Source organism: Rana temporaria, chromosome 4, assembly GCF_905171775.1.
Source record: "Rana temporaria chromosome 4, aRanTem1.1, whole genome shotgun sequence".
Lineage (NCBI taxonomy): Eukaryota > Metazoa > Chordata > Amphibia > Anura > Ranidae > Rana > Rana temporaria.
Window position 1 is genome coordinate 1,452,351 of NC_053492.1, and position 22,370 is coordinate 1,474,720.

At 46.0% G+C, this 22,370-nt stretch overlaps 1 long non-coding RNA gene across 1 annotated transcript; it reads right to left on the minus strand.

The window, feature by feature from the left end:
* Positions 1-594: 594 nt before the first annotated feature.
* Positions 595-21,133, minus strand: LOC120935818. The gene is made up of 2 exons (XR_005748516.1): positions 21,090-21,133; positions 595-810 (listed from the first exon to the last, which is right to left on the minus strand). It is a non-coding gene; the product is annotated as an uncharacterized LOC120935818 (long non-coding RNA).
* Positions 21,134-22,370: the final 1,237 nt, after the last annotated feature.

Here is a 22,370-nt window from a genome sequence, read left to right on the forward strand (position 1 = left end):
ACTGCTGCTGCTCAGACACCTATGTCACAAGTTATTTGCCACTATATACTATTACCACTACTGCTGCTGTCAAGTCTTGCCCAAGTGTTTAGATGCTGTCTAGTACTCTTACCACTACTGCTTGTAAATGTTGCCTGTGTGATAATTACATTATATTTTAATACTACTGCTGCTGCCTCCATGCTTCATGACCTCTCTGGCACAGCGGATCCACCAACAGCCTCCGCTACAAGCTACCAGACCGGATCGTAACAGCAAGTGTGACTAAAACACTGAACTTTATGTTAAAACCTGGTTTGCGGCCTTTATACTGCAACCATTAGCCTGTCTGCAAGAGCAAATCTGCACTCTCTTTCTCGCTCTCTCTCTCTATATCTATATATTGTAGCTTTTGTTATAGTAATTTTTCAACAGTTTAGAATGTGTTAGTAGTGTCTGTGTCCATGTATTTTAGTTTGTCTTAGGTTTGTGTTAAATAAAATAATAGTATAAAATGTTTTTGGTTATTATGAAGTTAGATGTGTTGATGTTGATGTGTTAGATGTGAAGTTAGATGTGTTGAAAAACCTAACAATCTCAATAAGAAAGGAAACATTTTAAAAGAATAACATTTTTTATAACAAGAAAAAAAAATTTACATATATTTTTGCATGAGCTTGTGAAGCTCAGCCATCGCGTCAAAATTCTTCCTCTGCTGTTGCTCCAGCTGTTGGTTTTGGAGGTCTAATATTCGAATTTTCCGGCGATTTGAGAGGATTTTCTCATTGGTCCTCTGGATGAGACTGAGGTTTTCTTCCATCTTTTTGAAAACTGTTAGGATATAAGAAAAAAAAAATTAGGATTAAATGCGGTCCATTTTTATATCTACATCTTATTGTTGAAATATTATTAATCTTTGTGCACATATTTACCCTCCTGCCTGGGGCTCACAGGAACCGTCTCATCCTCCTGCTCCTCTTCTCCATCACCCGATTCACCAGGAGTTTGGGGGGGGCCCGATTCACCAGGAGTTTGGGGGGGGGTTGCAGCTCCTCCTCTTGCTCCTCAACAAGAGCTGGGGGTGGTAAACACTGGGAGGGCCCTGGCTGCTCCTCATCCCTCTCCTCCTGTGCATCCTCCTCCTGCTCCTCCTCTTCCTCTGCGGCCTGTCGCCTTGTGCGCTTGGGGCGCACAGATGGTAGAGGAGCTCCTATAATAACACAATGTTCATATATGTAAAAATGATTTCTAATAACGTATGCAAATTCTGTGTACTCTGCTGTATTGTATATGAATACAAATTTATTTATATAGACAGTTAAGCAATATTAAAGGGTCTTGCTGGCACTACAGGGGACTGAGCGTGAGCTGGGCTGCCACCATGGTAAAATGAGCTGTTTGTGTTTCCTTTGCATTATTCTGATGATCTCATGTTAAAAAAAGGGCCTGATGGAGTACACAAGATTACTATGATAACCCCACGCCTAGCACAGGAATTTAGTGGTAATTGAGTTATAAAATACCACCCCTTCCCCTTTAACCCACCACACCACCACTTTAATTCCATGGTTTAACTTGATGGAATAATGTCTTTTTTCAACAATACTATGAATACCTTGGGTGGTGATATATGTTACCACAACATGGCGTCTGGGTTAACAACATCTGCCCTAAGGTTAATTACATATGACCTTACATAACTGTCACCAATAACTTACCTGGATGAAATTCATCTCGGATCTGTCTGACCCGGGCCATGTGGTGCCTCTTTAGGTCAGACCACTTTTTTAGGATGGCCATGTGGTCATGTGTGCGGCCATGAATGGTACGTAACTCCCGCACTAGGGAGCGGACTATTTTTTTTTGTCCTGCTGCCTCCGAATTTGATCATATCCCTGTTGCAGGAACCTCTGCAAGATGAAGAACAAAGTATATTATAATACTTTTGTTGACAGCCTTATGGATATATGACGTAAATGTATGGTATTCAACAATTGGAAGCATTCTCGCCTTATTAATCAATGACAGGGGTAACATGACAGATTTTATATCTTGCCATTTCGGTGGCCACCTTTTTTGCATAAATATAGCAGCCATTATCATTTGCATAATTATGTATATATGAGTAACATCACAGGATACACGTATAGGGGAGAAATGCGTTGCTATTCATCTGACCGCTATAATAATTTTTTTACACTTATACTGGGCCTGTACAATAGATTTTTTTTTTTCATCCCTATCTTTATATAGGAACAATAATATGTTTGTTTCTTTTGACTTTTTGATGAATTAATTTTGAATAAATAATGGAGTTGATGTTATTTAACAACTACAACTACCAGCATGCTCTGATACACCATGTAGCTCACCGTCACCAGCTGTACAACAATTATACTTTAACTCCCAGCATGCCTGGACAGTTAATGGCTGTCCGGTAATACTGGGGAGTTGTTTTGCAACAGCTGTAGGCTCCGTTTAGGAAACAGTGCCATACCAGACGTTTTTCTTTTTTATTGTGGAGGGGAGGGGGGCTATGTAGGGGTATGTGTATATGTTGTGTTTTTTAATTTTTATGTAGTGTGGTGTAGTGTTTTTATGGTACAGTCAGAGGGGCATGGGGTTCACAGTAGTTTCCCGCTGAGGGTTTGAGCTGCAGCGCCAAATTTGCTTCAGCTAGAAGCACACTGTAAGCCCCAGCCCATGTGAATGTACCCTGTACATTCACATTGGGGGAGGGGGGGGGGGTTATTGCAGCCAGTTGCATGCAGGGAGTTGTAGTTTTGCAACAGCTGGAGGCACAATGGTTGCAAAACACTGCGAGTTTGTTACCTAACTCAGGGTTTCAAGACCAGTGCGCCTCCAGGTGTTGCAAAACTACTACTCCCATCAGGCATGGTCTGTCAGTGCATGCTAAGAATTTTACTTTTGCTGCAACTAGAGTGCCACAGTTTAGAGACCCGTGTATAGTGGTCTGAAAAATGTGGGCCTGCAGAACTTGCAAAACTAGAAGTCCCAGCATGCTGGAAGTTGTAGTTCTGCAACATCTAGAGGGCAATATGTATTCGAACGTCCTTGGGCCTTAAGGACCCTGAAGTCAGGACGTTCGCATACGTCCTATGTCCACAATATGTTAATTATGCTAAATAGCAAGAAAAGTGCCTAAATACACATTTACCAACCAGGGTGTCTGCAGCTGTCCAGGCATGCTGGAAGTTGTAGTTCTGCAACATCTAGAGGGCAATATGTATTCGAACGTCCTTGGGCCTTAAGGACCCTGAAGTCAGGACGTTCGCATACGTCCTATGTCCACAACATGTTAATTATGCTAAATAGCAAGAAAAGTGCCTAAATACACATTTACCAACCAGGGTGTCTGCAGCTGTCCAGGCATGCTGGGAGTTGTAGTTTTGCAACAGCTGGAGACACACTGTTTGGGAAATACTAATATCTGATCTTATATCCTAACTTTTAAACTAGTCTAAAATGCAGTTAAAGATAATGAAAAAACAGTGGTGAAATTACTTACACTAATCAGCAGTTTTTCCTCACTGGATGAAAAGTTTCTCCCCACAGTCTTCGCTTCGCTGGGCAGCACAAAATAGCGATCCGAAAATCGACTGGCAAAGATCCAGGAAATGATCTCTGTCCTCGCGTGTTCTTAGCGCACATGCGCGGACGAGAATTTCGCATTAGCGAAATTTCTCAAAAAAATTTTTTTGGATAAAATATCACGAATATTCAATTTTAACGAATATTCGTCTATATATTAGTGATATATCGCAGAATCGAATATGGCGTATTCCGCTCAACACTAATGGTAAGGCTCATTTCTACACCAGCCCCAAGGAGGCCATGGCGTGGCTAAATGATCGTTTTGGAGCTGCTTATAGACGCAGATATGACTGACTGTGTCCATAGTCTCAGGACTGCACATACCACCTGCCTTACTACCAGACACTGTGCATCACTATGTGTATCCTGTGCCTTTATTGCAATCTACGCTGACTGCTGTTTAAGCTACCGTATCTCCTGTGCTGGGTGATACCCCTTCCCTGATGTGCCGGATGCTGTGATTTTTTTTACAGGCCTCCGTTTCTGGAATCTTTCCCTCATTTGCTATCCTGCCCTGTCTGGATTGGAGGACAACGAATCCTGCACTTTCCCACAGCCATCAGGACTTTGCACTCTACACTCGGACATGTTTATATATTTTTGTTCTGCCACCGGTGGAGAGCCACACCTGACTTGACACTACCCTCACACCAGCTTGTGGCGAGGCCACGAAACTAATTTTTCTTTTTGTGACCTTTGCTGACCCCATTTGTCAGGAAGGTCTTTTGGTTTGGGATCCAAGGCTCGCTATGTTTGGGATGGCCGAACGGGGTGGGTGGGGACTAGGGGTGCAACGGATCAAAAAACTCACGGTTCGGATCGTTCCTCGGATCAGGATTCACGGATCGGATCATTTTTCGGATCAGCAAAAAAAAAAAAAAAATTCCCCCCCACTGTAATATACACATCCCCCCCTCCACTGTAATATTCACATCTCCTCTCCCCCCACTGTAATATACACATCTCCCCCCCACTATAGTACCCCCTCGGTGCAGACACCCCCCTCCTCTCAGGGCAAGAGACTCCCCCCTCCTCTCAGGGCAAGAGACCCCCCCCTCCTCTCAGGGCAAGAGACCCCCCCCTCCTCTCAGGGCAAGAGACTCCCCCCTCCTCTCAGGGCAAGAGACCCCCCCTCCTCTCAGGGCAAGAGACCCCCCTCCTCTCAGGGCAAGAGACCCCCCCTCCTCTCAGGGCAAGAGACTCCCCCCTCCTCTCAGGGCAAGAGACCCCCCCTCCTCTCAGGGCAAGAGACCCCCCCTCCTCTCAGGGCAAGAGACCCCCCTCCTCTCAGGGCAAGAGACCCCCTCGGGCAGTACAGGCACTCCCAGCGTGTGTCCCACGAGTGCGGGCTCCTCCTCTGTGGGTGTAAACAGAGGAGGGCCGCGGCTCTGGAGCTAGGCCGAAGCCACGGCCTTTCCTAGCGTTATGGTCGTGGCTCCGGAGGTATGCCGAAGCCATAACGTTAGGAAAGGCCGCGGCTTCGGCCTAGCTCCGGAGCCACGGCAATCCGCGGATCACAGTGTGTTCCGATCCGAAGGGGGTGACCCATTCAGATCACGGATCAACTGTGATCCGTTGCACCCCTAGTGGGGACAAGGGGGTTCTTTCTTTTTAGGACTTTTTTTTTTTATTTCTCTTTTTGCAGATCAGTTTTGTATTTTCACTGTGAAATTGTCTTCTCAGGTTGCTGCTTCAGACAGATGGTTAATGTTTTTATTTCTTCCGAAGCGGGCTCCTACTCTCCTGCTGGCAGATCCACGCACTTCTTTCTTTATGTGCTTGTATGTGCTTCAGGAGGTGTGGCCTATCCGGTCATTTATGTATATGTTTCCATGTTATTCTATGCTTACCTATTACTGTATGTTTTGCAATGGCGACGCCCCCTAAGGATAGTCTCATGGAACACTAGAGGTCTGAATGCACCCCAGAAGAGATCCCTGGTCTTTTCCGTTTTACAAAAATGTCACCCTCATATTATCTGCCTCCAGGAGACTCCCCTTACAGGTTCTAAAACAAGGGCCTTAAAGCGCCCATGGTTGTCCAACTCCTACCAACTACTTCAGGGGGGTTTCTATTCTACTGGCCAAATCTCTCCCAACTGAGACGCTTCAGGTAAAAACTGACCCTAAGTGGGGGATCATTATTCTTACCTTACAGATTTCTAAGGTGACACTTACCCTGGTGAATGTTTATATCCCCCCCCCTCCCGTTTTTCGGTGGAGCTACTCTCTAAACTGTCACTTCAATTGCTGACTAGGCCTCCTGGCTCCCTACTTTACTTGGGGGACTTTAATGCTATTTTAGATCCAACACTGGACCAATTAGGGGGTGGGGGGGGGAAGACCCTTTCCCTCCTTCCTCGATTGGATCCAGGTTCATGGCCTTACAGAAGTATGGCGCTGGAAACATCCGGATGTGCGCCATTTCTCCAGCCATTCGGACTCTTTCCATACCATGTCCCGATTAGATATGACGTTTGTCCCAGCCGAGATCCTTCCTGTTGTCTCTGCTGCTTCATATCTGCCCAGGGGGGTTTCAGATCATGCCCCTCTCTCTGTGGCTCTCCTTCCAGGTTCGGGGCCTGCTATTTGGCACCTGAACTCCTACTGGTTGGAGGACGAGATCGTGCAGGGTGAATGTAACATGGGAATTGCAAACTACTGGAGAGACAGTTTGGGGAAGGTGGACCCCCCTACTGAATGGGATGTGTTTAAAACGACCCTGAGGGGCACCTTCATGTCCATCACAGGGGTCTTATGTAAAAATAACCAGATGCTTACTGAGGAACTTGAGACTGCTATGGTGAGTACTGAGTCTGAATACGCCTCTAACCCTGCCTCCGACATGAGACAGGCATGGTAACAGTGCCGTAGGGAGTATGAACTCCGCCTGCTGGACCTCATGCAAAAACGCATGTCACTCAGAAATCGTTGGAACATGGCAATAAAGCTGGACGTCTCTTGGCATGCTTGACCAGACCTGAATACTCCCCCATCTCTATCCCATACAGATACTACCCAAGGCCATATCAGTGACGATCCAGGGGAAATCTTGGATTCTTTTTTATGTTTCTATAATGACCTATATACCTCTAGGGTTGATTATGACGACACCCAACTGCATGATTACCTGGCTGACATATCTTTCCCCTCCTTATCTACTGAGGGGCGAGATATGTTGGAGGCACCTATCTCGGTGGAGGAGATTGCTGCAGCTATTTCACAAATGCCTGCTTCTAAGACCCCTGGGCTAGATGGTTTCCCGACCGAATGGTATAAACAGTTTAAAGACCTCTCGTGCTCCCTCCTTTTGCAGACATATAACCGAGCTCTAGAGGCTGGGGTCCTCCCCCCAACGATGCGGGAGGCTCTGATTGTGCTTCTTTTAAAACCCCGTAAGGACCCACTTAAATGCAAATCTTACCGTCCCATTTCTCTTATCAATGTGGACGTTAAGATTTTGGCTAGGGTTGTCCCGATACCACTTTTTTAGGACCGAGTACAAGTACCGATACTTTTTTTCAAGTAGTCGCCGATACCGATACTTTTTTTAAATGTGTCCCCAAATGCAGCCATGTCCCCCACATATGCAGCCATGTCCCCCACATATGCAGCCATGTCCCTCACATATGCAGCCATGTCCCTCTAGCCATGTCCCTCACATATGCAGCCATGTCCCTCTAGCCATGTCCCTCACATATGCAGCAATGTCCCTCTAGCCATGTCCCTCACATATGCAGCCATGTCCCTCTAGCCATGCCCCTCACATATGCAGCAATGTCCCTCTAGCCATGTCCCTCACATATGCAGCCATGTCCCTCTAGCCATGTCCCTCACATATGCAGCCTTGTCCCTCACATATGCAGCAATGTCCCTCTAGCCATGTCTCTCACATATGCAGCAATGTCCCTCTAGCCATGTCCCGCGATGCGGCGGCGCGATGCGGCGGCGCGATGCGGCGGCAGCGGCGGGGGGGGGGGGAAGGGGGGGAAAGTATTCTATTTAGGTATCGGGGGTATTTGCGCGAGTACGAGTACTCTTGCAAATACTCGGTATCGGTCTCGATACCGATACTGGTATCGGTATCTGGACAACCCTAATTTTGGCCAAGATTTTAGCTAACCGCCTAAATGATGTAGTAACGTCCCTAGTTAACAGTGATCAAGGGGGCTTTATTCCCGGCAGGTCCACCAGAATGAATATTCGCAGGCTGTTCCACAACCTACAGTATCCACATGACTGTCCTCGCTGTTCTCGTCCACGCATGCGCGCTAAGAACACGCGAGAACGGAGATCATTTCCTGGATCTTTGCCAGTCGATTTTCGGATCGCTATTTTGTGCTACCCAGCGAAGCGAAGACGGTGGGGAGAAACTTTTCATCCGGTGAGGAAAAACTGCTGATTAGTGTAAGTAATTTCACCACTGTTATTTCATTATCTTTAACTGCATTTTAGACTAGTTTAAAAGTTAGGATATAAGATCAGATATTAGTATTTCCCAAACAATGTGTCTCCTGCTGTTGCAAAACTACAACTCCCAGCATGCCTGGACAGCTGCAGACACCCTGGTTGGTAAATGTGTATTTAGGCACTTTCCTTGCTATTTAGCATAATGAATTTAACATAATGTGGACATAGGACGTATGCGAACGTCCTGACTTCAGGGTCCTTAAGGCCCAAGGACGTTCGAATACATATTGCCCTCTAGATGTTGCAGAACTACAACTTCCAGCATGCCTGGGAATGCTGCCACTTCTAGTTTTGTAAGTTCTGCAGGCCCACATTTTTCAGACCTTTATGCACGGGTCTCTAAACTGTGGCACTCTAGATGCAGCAAAAGTTAAATTCTTAGCATGCACCGACAGACCATGCCTGATGGGAGTAGTAGTTTTGCAACAGCTGGAGGCGCACTGGTCTTGAAACCCTGAGTTAGGTAACAAACTCGCAGTGTTTTGCAACCATTGTGCCTCCAGCTGTTGCAAAACTACAACTCCCTGCAATTACCCCCCCCCCCCCCCCTTCCCCAATGTGAATGTACAGGGTACATTCACATGGGCTGGGGCTTACAGTCTGCTTCTAGCTGAAGCAAATTTGGCGCTGCAGCTCAAACCCTCAGCGGGAAACTACTGTGAACCCCATGCCCCTCTGACTGTACCATAAAAACACTACACCACACTAAATAAAAATTAAAAAACACAACATATACACATACCCCTACATAGCCCCCCTCCCCTCCACAATAAAAAAGAAAAACATCTGGTACGGCACTGTTTCCTAAACGGAGCCTACAGCTGTTGCAAAACAACTCCCCGTTATTACCGGACAGTCATTGACTGTCCAGGCATGCTGGGAGTTAAAGTATAATTGTTGTACAGCTGGTGACGGATGAGCTACATGGTGTATCAGAGCATGCTGGTAGTTGTAGTTTTTAAATAACATCAACTCCATTATTTATTCAAAATTAATTCATCAAAAAGTCAAAAGAAACAAACATATTATTGTTCCTATATAACGATAGGGATGAAAAAAAAATAATCTATTGTACAGGCCCATTATAAGGGTCAAAAAATAATTATAGCGGTCAGATGAATAGCAACGCATATCTCCCCTATACGTGTATCCTGTGTTGTTAATCATATATACATAATTATGCAAATGATAATGGCTGCTATATTTATGCAAAAAAGGTGGCGACCGAAATGGCAAGATATAAAATCTGTCATGTTACCCCTGTCATTGATTAATAAGGCGAGAATGCTTCCAATTGTTGAATACCATACATTTACGTCATATATCCATAAGGCTGTCAACAAAAGTATTATAATATACTTTGTTCTTCATCTTGCAGAGTTTCCTGCAACAGGGATATGATCAGATCCGAAGGCAGCAGGACAAAAAAAAAATAGTCCGCTCCCTATTGCGGGAGTTACGGAAAGTTCATGGCCGCACACATGACCACATGGCCATCCTAAAAAAGTGGTCTGACCTAAAGAGGCGCCACATGGCCCAGGTCAGACAGAGCCGAGATGAATTTCATCCAGGTAAGTTATTGGTGACAGTTATGTAAGGTCATATGTAATTAACCTTAGGGCAGATGTTGTTAACCCAGACGCCATGTTGTGGTAACATATATCACCACCCAAGGTATTCATAGTATTGTTGAAAAAAGACATTATTCCATCAAGTTAAACCATGGAATTAAAGTGGTGGTGTGGTGGGTTAAAGGGGAAGGGGTGGTATTTTATAACTCAATTACCACTAAATTCCTGTGCTAGGCGTGGGGTAATCATAGTAATCCTGTGTACTCCATCAGGCCCTTTTTTTAACATGAGATCATCAGAATAATACAAAGGAAACACAAACAGCTCATTTTACCATGGTGGCAGCCCAGCTCACACTCAGTCCCCTGTAGTGCCAGCAAGACCCTTTAATATTGCTTAACTGTCTATATAAATAAATTTGTATTAATATAAAATACAGCAGAGTACACAGAATTTGCATACGTTATTAGAAATCATTTTTACATATATGAACATTGTGTTATTATAGGAGCTCCTCTACCATCTGTGCGCCCCAAGCGCACAAGGCGACAGGCCGCAGAGGAGGATGAAGAGGAGGAGCAGGAGGAGGATGCACAGGAGGAGAGGGATGAGGAGCAGCCAGGGCCCTCCCAGTGTTTACCACCCCCAGCTCTTGTTGAGGAGCAAGAGGATGAGCTGCAACCCCCCCCCCCCAAACTCCTGGTGAATCGGGTGATGGAGAAGAGGAGCAGGAGGATGAGACGGTTCCTGTGAGCCTCAGTCAGGAGGGTAAATATGTGCACAAAGATTAATAACATTTCAACAATAAGATGTAGATATAAAAATGGACAGCATTTAAAGCGCACCCGTCAGATTTCAGAACAATAATATGGTATTTATGATAGAAGTATATGTGCTAGACACTAGTGTTGAGCGGAATACGCCATATTCGATTTCGCGATATATCACGAATATATAGACGAATATTCGTGAAATATTAGCTAAAATCCAATATTAGTGATATTTTATCAAAAAACATTTTTGCGAAGTTTCGCTAATGCGAAATTGATTGCGAAATTTTGACAACTGTGGTAGGAGAACTCTGATTGGCTCTGATGCAAAAGAAGGGCGGAGAAAGTATTCGCGAATATTCGGAAATCATAAAAAGGATCGCCTCAGCTTAGCTACTCGGCCCAGGGTCTCTAATCATACCAGCAATGCTTTTAGACGTCGAAAGGATGAGATCTGTTTTAAAAATAAATTTGAAAAAATACGAATATTCGGAATAGCGAATTTTAGCCACGAAATTCGAGTTATTCGCGAATATTCGAATATGCCATATTCATAACGAATATTCGCAATGCAAATATTCGTGAGCAACGCTACTAGACACATAACAATTGTATAGACATGATAATGATTGTTTAATAAGCAACATAAATATTTTATTTATTTGGTAACGGTCTTTGAAATCCTAATTTGTTTTTCTTATATCCTAACAGTTTTCAAAAAGATGGAAGAAAACCACAGTCTCATCCAGAGGACTAATGACAAAATCCGCTCAAATCGCCGGAAAATGCGGATATTAGACCTCCAAAACCAACAGCTGGAGCAACAGCAGAGGAAGAATTTTGACGCGATGGCTGAGCTTCACAAGCTCATGCAAAAATATGTAAATTTTTTTTTCTTGTTATAAAAAATGTTATTCTTTTAAAAGGTTTCCTTTCTTATTGAGATTGTTAGGTTTTTCAACACATCTAACTTCACATCTAACACATCAACATCAACACATCTAACTTCATAATAAATAAAATAATAGTATAAAATGTTTTTGGTTAACACAAACCTAAGACAAACTAAAATACATGGACACAGACACTACTAACACAAACTAAACTGTTGAAAAATTACTATAACAAAAGCTACAATATATATATATATATATATATATATATATATATATATATATATATATATATATATATATATATAGATAGATAGATATAGAGAGAGCGAGCGAGAAAGAGAGAGAGAGAGAGTGCAGATTTGCTCTTGCAGACAGGCTAATGGTTGCAGTATAAAGGCCGCAAACCAGGGTTTAACATAAAGTTCAGTGTTTTAGTCACACTTGCTGTTACGATCCGGTCTGGTAGCTTGTAGCGGAGGCTGTTGGTGGATCCGCTGTGCCAGAGAGGTCATGAAGCATTACTCAGCATGAAGGCAGCAGCAGTAGTATTAAAATATAATGTAATTATCACACAGGCAACATTTACAAGCAGTAGTGGTAATAGTACTAGATAGCATCTAAACACTTGGGCAAGACTTTACAGCAGCAGTAGTGGTAATAGTAGTATATAGTGGCAAATAACTGGTGACATAGGTGTCGTGAGCAGCAGCAGTAGTAGTAATAGTAGACAATATAGTGTCAAATCACTCGGGCAAGAGGTGCCATGAACAGCAGCAGCGGTAAGAGTAATAAAAATGGCAAATCACTCGGGCAAGAGGTGCCATCAGCAGCAGCGGTAAGAGTAATAAAAATGACAAATCACTCGGGCAAGAGGTGCCATCAGCAGCAGCAGCGGTAAGAGTAATAAAAATGGCAAATCACTCGGGCAAGAGGTGCCATCAGCAGCAGCAGCAGCGGTAAGAGTAATAAAAATGGCAAATCACTCGGGCAAGAGGTGCCATCAGCAGCAGCGGTAAGAGTAATAAAAATGGCAAATCACTCGGGCAAGAGGTGCCATCAGCAGCAGCGGTAAGAGTAATAAAAATGGCAAATCACTCGGGCAAGAGGTGCCATCAGCAGCAGCGGTAAGAGTAATAAAAATGGCAAATAGCTCGGGCAAGAGGTGCCATCAGCAGCAGCAGTAGTAATAGAAAGTGGCAAATCACTCGGACAAAAGGTGACAGCAGCAGTATGAGTAATATATCGGTACATAATCACTCAGCCTTTTGGCATTAGCAGTAGGAGCCCATATGGTGGCAAAATTACAAAAGCTTGAAGTTGCAGTAGCATGGTGATTAAATTTGAAAAGCAGAATGACACAGGCCTTAAAGCGGGAGTTCACCCATTTATAAATTTTTTTTCTTTCTCCCCTTAGCTTCCTGCTCGTTCAGTCTAGGGGAATCGGCTATTTGTATTAAAATATGAGCAGTACTTACCCGTTTTCGAGCTGCATCTTCTTCCGTCGCTTCCGGGTATGGGTCTTCGGGAGCGGGCGTTCCTTCTTGATTGACAGCCTTCCGAGAGGCTTCCGACGGTCGCATCCATCGCGTCACTCGTAGCCGAAAGAAGCCGAACGTCGGTGCGGCTCTATACTGCGCCTGCGCACCGACGTTTGGCTTCTTTCGGAAAATCGTGACGCGATGGATGCGACCGTCGGAAGCCTCTCGGAAGACTGTCAATCAAGAAGGAACGCCCATTCCCGAAGCCCATACCCGGAAGCGACGGAGAGGATGCATCTCGTAAACGGGTAAGTACTGCACATATTTTAAAATAAATAGCCGATTCCCCTAGTAAAAACGAGCAGGAATCTAAGGGGGAAAAGTGCCCTCTAAGGGTGAACCACCGCTTTAAGTAGCTGTAGCCTGACTATACCATAGTGCCTCATAATTTAAAAGTTTGATTAACGTTATTTCTATGATATACGTGACTTTTTAAATTCATGATGAGCAATTACTTTTCAAAATAATGTGGCAGCAGCATCAGGACTCCTTATAGTGGCTTAATGACACAGCATGGAAATATTTATGCCCTTAACACTACCTGCCCACTATGATTTTCAAAGGTAAATAAATCAAAGTGCAAAGTGCTTATTAAAACAGTTATTGGGAATGCCTAATAAAACAAAATTACTGTCAAAAACATCACCAGTGATACTGGTGCATGACTGTGGTATTGTAATAATATATTTAATTGATATAACAATATAAGGAAACTTAATAAAGATTAGAATTTCATAAAAAAAAAAAATTACTGCAATGATAATTTCTATTAAGGTTGAAAGTATGTTGATATCGGCCTTTAAACTTCTCACTCACAGACACAAAATAGAAGTCTCCAAATGTTTGGATAGAATTAGGTGAGTTGTTTATGTCCTGCATAGGGTCAGCTCTAACAGGGGAGGACGGTGGGCACCGTTTTGCAACAGGCCGTATGATGGATTGAAAAACACCGTCTCCACTGTCCCACTCCGTTTGGGTTTGTTGCTCAAGTCGGCAAGACAAGAGCTCTAGCGGAGTGGCGTCTGACCCCATAAGGTAAAAAAACAGTGAGATGTTGGTAGCAAAGGCCGACAGTTTGAAAGTGCCATTAACGGATTTGTATGATTCAGTCCAGAGTAAAAAAAAATAGCTTTACTCATAATGGAAAAATCATTGCAGTATTAATGTGTAATAAAAAAAAAGACAATCTAATCACTTGTCAAAAAAAAATCCTCATAATATATATATATATATATATCTGTATATGTTATATATATTATTATAATACCTCAGTCATGCACCAGTATATATGGTGAGGTCCTGAAAGGTTCATGATTATAGTTTTATCTTTCTTACATAATGGTGTGGATTTCAGGGGAATTTATTAAACAGTGAAATAAATCGATAAATAATTATAATCAAATGTACTGATTTTTTCCCTTAATTTCATGATTAGATATAATATATAAATTAAACCATGATTATAAAATAAATCTATCATCAATTTACTATATCAAGCCATTAAACCATGATTATAAAATGAATAAATTCCTCATCAAATTACTATATCAGGCTATTAGAACATGATTATAAAATAAATAAATGTATCATCAAATTACTATATCAAGCTATTAGAACATGATTATGTAATAAATAAATTCATAAATAAATAAATACATAAATAATTAAAAAGTTAAAAAAACAACGGATTTGGTGGAGGGAGAGCCAAGGGTCCTCTTGTCCGTGACCACCCCACCTGCCGCGCTGAATGTCCGCTCAGATAGTACACTGAAGGGGGGGCAAGAGAATAACTCCAGCGCATACTGAGCGAGCTCGCAGCAGGTGTCCAATCTGGCAACCCAGTACTCCATGGGGTCGTCGGTGCTCATACTGTCAGAAGCACCGACGGACCCCATGTAGTCTGCCACCATGCGGGCCAGCCGCTGGTGGTGACTGCTGCTGCTGGTACTGGGTCGCTCAGATTGGAAGAACATCCTCATCTCACCAATTAGGTCCCCTGCTCGGCTGCTGCTGCTGGGTGCAGCCACCTGCTGGGTGAGATGAGGGGGGACAACTGGAGGCCGGGGAGTTGCCTGCTCCAACCGGCTGACTATGTGTGCCTGCAGTTCCTCCATCCGGTGCTGCCTCCGGCTGGCTGGGAGGAACTGCTCCAGTTTCCCCTTGCATCTTGGATCTAAAAGGGTGGCCATCCAAAATTCATCCCTCTCCTTGATAGTCTTAACCCGGGGGTCCCTCCTGAGGCATCTCAGCATGTGGGCAGCCATGGGGAAGAGCACAGCCCGCTGTGACTCCTCATGGCTGCCCGGGTCCATGACGTCTGACTCTTCATGCTGGAGGCGCTGCTGCTCGCGCTCAGAGATGCCCAACCCCCGGACTATCGGTGCCCCCAACACCGGCTCTCCCTCCTGACCAGGCCCTGACTCCAGGACGTCACCAGTAACCTCCTCATCATCATCCTCCTCCTCCTCCTCCTCGTCGTCCTGGGCCTGGTCTTGGTGGGGCAGTGTTGCCTCCTCCTGCTCCACCAAGGCACTCTCCCCAGCTTCGAGCAGGCGATCTAGTGCCCTGCCCAGCAGGAACACTATAGGGAGCACGTCATTGAGGCCGACATGCTCCCTGCTGACCATCTTGGTCGCCTGCTCGAAAGGGGCCAACACATGGCAGACCTGGTGTATCTGCCCCCACTCCGCACTGGTGATGTACGGGAGTGTTTGTGATGGCCCGGCAGTGCCTTGCTCCAGCAGGTATTCCTTCACCGCCCTTCGCTGCTCCCACAACCTCTCCAGCATGTGGAGGGTGGAGTTCCACCGCGTCACACTGTCCACAATCAGCCTGTGAAGGGGCAGGCTGTTGTCCCACTGCAACTTGGACAGGGACGCGGTAGCGGTTGGGGAGCGCCTGAAGTGGCTGGCAATCATACGTACCCTTAGCACAATGTCACTCAACCCGGGATAGGTGCGCAGGAACTTCTGCACCACAAGGTTGAGGACATGTGCCAGACAGGGCACGTGGGTCAGACTGCCAGCCTGGAGGGCGGAGAGTAGGTTGCTGCCGTTGTCACAGACAACCATAGTAGCTACGGGGGCGCCTCCCAGCAAGCTACGGGGGCGCTTGCTGGGAGGCTCAGCAGCTGCGGAGACAGTGGCTTGAGGGAGACCAGCAGTTCTCCCCTGGACACCCCGGGGCGGCACCACAAAATCTGATGCCGCCGATCCCTCCCCGGCTTCTCGGAGGGAAACCCAATGGGCCGTCAAGCTGATGTACCGGCCCTGCCCATGCTTGCTGGTCCAGCCATCCATTGTGAGATGCACCCTGTCGCTGACAGCGTGATCCAGCGACAGGGTTACATTCTGCACAATGTGCTGGTGTAGGGCAGGGACACCAGTCCTGGCAAAGAAATGGCGGCTGGGGACACGCCATTGGGGTTGGGCCTGCTCCAACATCTGCCTGAAGGGGTTGCAGTCAACAATGTTGAAGGGAAGCAGATGTTGGGCAATAACCCTTGCCAGGAGCCCATTGAGGGAACGCACACGTCGGTCTCCAGGGGGGAAGGGAGTGGTGCGTTCGAAGGCGTCGGAAAGCGACGCCTGGCGCCGGACGGCAGTGCAGGACACAGAAGAGGAGGGTGCTGTGGAAGTAGAGGTCTGGCTGCCGGTACCAGTACCTCTACTAGAGGGAGCAGGGGGGGCATGACCTGCTGGGAACAGATGAAGCTGTGGCAGGGGCTGCTGTACCCTGCACACTTGTGGTGGTGCCGCTGCTACCACCACCACGCTTCATCTGGTCATACTCCCGCCAGTGGTTGACTCGCAGATGCTGGTTCAGAGCTGTGGTACCCAGCCGAGCCAAGCACTTCCCTCTCTTCACCCTGGCACGACAGATATGGCAGATGGCTATGGTCTGGTTATCTGCTACCAGGGTGAAGTAGGCCCAGACAGGTGACTTCAGCGCCGCCCTCCTGTCAGATGGGGTGACGCTGACTTGCACCTGCTGGGACTCGGTGCGCACAGGTGGAGCTGCCTGCTGCTGCCGACACCTCCTGCTGCCATCACCAGTGGAGACCCTGACGCTGGTCTCCCTGGTGACCTGGCGCACCGTTTCCCCAGGGTGCCTACCTTCCTTGTCGTCACTGCTGCTGTGAACCGACAAGGGAGGTGGCACCCATGTTGGGTCACCCTCCTCTTCGCCCCCAGATATGTCAGACCCAGGGCTGAAATGTGGTGGGCTGAGGGAAACAGCTGACATGGAGCCGCTAGCCTGGCTCCGCTGTCCCCTCACCGACGCCTGGGTCTGACTAGGTGGGGGTGTTTCCTGCCCAAAAACACCAGCACCACTTGGAAGGGGTGTCTCTGGGATACTGACAGCAGGTACCCCATCCTCCTCCTCCATCATCCCTTCCAAAAGGTCCTGACCATCAGGACAGAACTGGATGTCTGCCTGATGCATGGCATCCCCCCAAGATATCCCTCTCACTGTCGCTGTCAAACAGTAAGAGGCTGGACTCTTGGGGGCTGGGGGCGGGTCCTAAAGGCACCGGTGTACTGGTGGTGCTACTGGGAGTCGGGACTGACGACTCAGTGGCACTGCTGTGCCCCATATACTCCAACACTACTGGAGCCTGAGAAGGCAATATCGGGCGGCTGCCCGAGGGAAAAAAATCGCGGATGAGGCGGACTCCCCTTCCACCTGATCCTCTACCACTAGTAGGGGCGCGAGAGGTACCCCGTGCTGGCAGCGACCCAGCACTGGGAGTAACTCCCCTACCCCTGCTGCCACGGCCACGTATGCTGCTCATACTTGCTGATGTGGGGGTGGGGGGGGTAAACTTTATTGGGGGGGGGGGGGGGAAATGTGAGAAAGTAGTGTTTTGTTTTTTTAGCAAGACAGGCACGCAGACAAAGACGCAGACAGCTACTAAACTAGAATAAAACTACTACACCTAAAACTTTTTTTTTTTTTTTTACACGGACAAAGACGTAGACTACGACACGGACAGCTACTAAACAGGAACTAAAATACTACAGCTAAAACTTTTTTTGGGGTTTTTATTTTTTTTTTTTAGACTGAAGGACGCAGACAAGGACGAGGACTACAAATACTAAACTAATATGCACTAAACACTAACTCTACTTACACAAACTTATATGACTAAACTAAAGCTAAATTTTTTTTTGTTTATTTACACTGACTGACAAGGACAAAGACGAGGACTACAAATAATAAACTAATATGCACTAAACAAACACTAACTACTTACACAAACTTATATGACTAAACTAAAGCTAATTATTATTATTTTTTTTTTTATACACAAAACACAGAGACTAAACACACACTAAACTAAGCTACCTTAAAGAAATGTACACTTACACTAACTACACAGAAATCTATCTAACACTAAGCTACACTAACCTGGACAAAACAACACAAATCTGAGCTTTTAGAAAAGCTGTTGGGTCTTTTGCTTTGAAAAAAGCAGTTGGTTATAGAAGCAGGAAACTCAGAACTGAAAGCACTATAGGAAGCACAATGCTCTAAGCTGTAAGATCGCACAGAAACACTCCACTCTCTCTAGCCACCTTGTGAATCTGCACTGAAATACTGCTGGGAGTGATCTTATATAATGGTCGTGCAGGCAGGTTCCTATTGGTTGCTATGGAGGTTGCTAACCTCTGACAACTGTGGTAGGAGAACTCTGATTGGCTCTGATGCAAAAGAAGGGCGGAGAAAGTATTTGCGAATATTCGTAATACGAATATTCGCGAAAGCGAATATTCGTCAACATAAAATGATCGCTTCAGCTACTCGGCCCAGGGTCTCTAATCATACCAGCAATGCTTTTAGACGTCGATGGAGATCTCTAGGATGTGATCTGTTTTAAAAATAAATTTGAAAAAATACAAATATTCGTAACAGCGAATTTTGACCGCTATATTCGAGTTATTCGCGAATACTCGAAGATGCAATATTCGTAACGAATTTTCGCAATACGAATATTCTTGAGCAACACTACTTACCATCATAAATGATGTGCAGTTTGGCAGGGAAGAGCATGGCATAGGACAGACCTTCCGTGCGCAGGTGAGATTTCACTGCAGAAAAGGAGATTCTCTAGTTTTCAACTTCGGCAGAAAAGTCAGGATAGACAGAGATGGTGTTCCGATTAAATTTGAGGGGGCCTTTCTCCCTAGCTAGGTGCAAGATGGTGACTTCATCCTGGAAGTTGAGGATGCGAGTAGAGCTGCACGATTAATCGTAAATTAATCGCGATCTCGATTCACCCACCCCGACGATCTCCAGGCCGGATGACCCGCGATTTTCGGGTGCGACCATAGGAAAGTCCCCGGCTTTGGCCTAGCTCCGGAGCACGGCCATCTTGGTACACCCGGCGGCGGCTGTCTCGTCAGGAAGTGAAGTTTCGTCACCGCCATCTTGCTCCACCCCACATGCCTGTACAGTATTGTTAGTTAGAAGAGGGGCAAGCGGACATCTTGTTACACCCAACAGAGTAATAACTTTCACAGTTATTTTTCAACACAAAACAGAGCTTATGTGCTTAAATACAGTATATGAAAATCTGACAGGCTGTTTCCATGTTACATTTTAAAAGCCGCAGCAAACCTCACATGCTTGCTAATGTGACCTGAACGGTTTAGGAGATATTCCCCTCGCAATGCGCTGCTGACTGCATCGGCACATGCGCAGCGGGGATCCTCGGCTAAAGGCCCGGCAGCCGCCAGACCTTGCCGGCAAGAAGTCTCCCGTGCGTGACCACATCGACACTCCAGCCACTCACAGCGCTGGAGCGGCGATACCCGGAAGACACGCCGAGGCAAGATGACATCTCCCTTGGCGTGGACCAGGTAAGTTCCCTACGACTCGTTCCAAGGTAAGTATTTCATAATGAACTAGTATGCGGTGCATACTAGCTCATTATGGCTTTCAGGTAGGTTTAAAAAAAATAAAAAATAAAAACCAAGAACAGGGCTTACTACCACTTTAAATTAAAATTTTTTTTTAGAATCGTGATCTTTATTTTATGCAAAAGAATCGCGATTCTCATTTTTCCCAGAATCGTGCAGCCCTAGATGCGAGCAATAATAGAAAGTGGTGGGGCACCCTCAGGGGTTGGGGTGCGATGCGAGCGTTCAATGACATGGGAGAATGAGGGCGCATCTGTACCAAAAATATCCCGCAACCAGGAATAAAGATTTTTTTCAGGATGAGGGCCCTCAGCCCTTTATGGGAACCCTACAAATCTGAGGTTGTTCCTGCGAGAATGATTTTCCAAATCGTCGATTTTGGTGCGGAGTGACGCCATCTCGCTAGTGACATCCCGCACATTAACTGATAGAGGATTGACAGTGTCCTCCAGGGAGCGAATCCGTTTTTCTGCCTCTCCGGTTCTATCACGGAGGTTCTGGACATCCTGTTTTAGTGAAAGTCCATGTGAATAGATGTGATCTGAGTAGAAAGGGAGGCCTTACAGTCCTTGATAGCTAGCATAATGGTGGACAGAGTAGGTTCCGCAGAAGTTGGAGAATCCACAGACAGGCCAGTCACAGTGAATTGCTGGGAGTCTTGGGACAGCAGGGGGTCTGCTTGAGAGCGAGAGGGCAGGAATAGAAGCACTCACCTCTGTGGCATGGTTCTTGTCAGCAGAGGAGGAGGCCTGCAGCGTGTCTGTCTGCCCTGCATGTGTCCCGGCACCATCTTGAGTCTTGAACAGTGTCAGTTGCTCCACCACGGATGGGGGACAGGGCGGCCCGTATTTTACCATTTCAGCCTGCCAGATGCCCACCTCCTTGGGGAACAGATCGGTGCCTTTGGCGAGGAAAACGGACCCAGGATAAGGTAAGGATGTCGGTTGAGAGCCGGAGCAGTGTGTCCATGCGACTGCTCTCTTCACCATCCAGCCACGCCCCCTCAAAATGATTGTTAACCGCGTTACTCGTTAAACCAAAATCCCACTGTATATTCCCCAGCTGTCTAGTAACATCTATGGTGAAAATCAACATTTTGCTGCCAGCTGAACCCCAGAATCTCCATAAATCCAGTCTAGAGACATAAATTGTGTCTGCAGCACAGAGAAGGAAGATTATCCGAGAGAAATACAGGAATACAGGACGGGGAACACAGCTCAGGAAAGTGACCAGGGGATTACAGGCTGATATCACCCAGTCCCCGCCCTACTCTGGACCAATCAGTGAGCAGTATGGGTGGAGGAATGGATTTAGTGTTAATGACCCACCTGTGCTGATCTCTGTAGGAGTGTCCTCCTCTATAAATGTCCCCGTTATTCCATCCTCCTCCATAGACTGCTGATCATCCCTCACATACGTCTCTTCTTCTTCTGATTTCACCTCAAATTCTATATCGATTGGATCTCCACTCTAAACCAAGAGAATGAGAGAGAATATCATCTGTAAGATATCATCTTTATTATTGTGACATCACATCTAGAAAATCCACACATTGGTGTTGATTTACGAAAGGCAAATCCACTACACTACAAGTATACTTGGACGTGCAGTCGCTGTAGATCTGAGGGGAAGATCTGAAATGAGGGGAAGCTCTGCTGATTTTTATCATTCAATCATATACAAGCAAAAAATAGGATTTTTTGTACTCACCGTAAAATCCTTTTCTCTGGAGTCCATGGACGGACACAGCTCCTTAAATCTTGACAAGTGGGTTATGTTCCCTGTTTACAGGAGAGGACTAGGCAGAAACATGTTAAATAGTTAAATACATGTTGCATTAACAGAGTTGAACAGCCCCGCCCAGGAGGCGGTCCCTCCAGACATGACCCTCCTCACTGCAGCCTTAGTTCGTAACAAGCAGTACAAACCTAAAAAGGAGAGGTGGGTGCTGTGTCCGTCCATGGACGACAGAGAAAAGGATTTTACGGTGAGTACAAAAAATCCTATTTTCTCTTATCGTCCATGGACGGACACAGCTCCTTAAATCTTGACAAGTGGGACGTCCCCAAGCATTGTCAAAAAACGAGGGGTGGGAAATCTATCAGTAAAACCAATTTTAACTTCACCCCAAAACAAGCAGAGCTCCTCAACGGAGGAGGTGCAACTTTTTTTTTTTTTTAACAGGGGAGGAGGTGCAACTTTAAACAGCCGCCTTCAAAAACTAGCGGCTGAAAAAAAATCATAAGATGCACTCACAGCAACCATGTAAATTCTAGAAAAAGCGTGAACGGACGAGCAAATCGCCGCCTCGCACACCTGTGAGACCGACGCATGATGTCGGAAAAAAAAACCCAGGAAGCACCAATTGCCCTGGTCGAAAGTGCCATGACCGGAAAGGGGGGCCCGCCCCTTAGGAGCATAGGCCTGTATGACAGCCTGCCTGATCCACCGAGAAATGGTGGTCGACGAGACCGCCAGGCCCTTTTGTGGACCAGACACCGACACAAAAGAGAGTCAGAGGCTCTGAAACGGAGCCGTAGTAGGCTGGTATACCCGCAAAGCGCGTACCACGCCTAAAGTATGAAAGGCCGAAACCTCCTTTGGAAGAA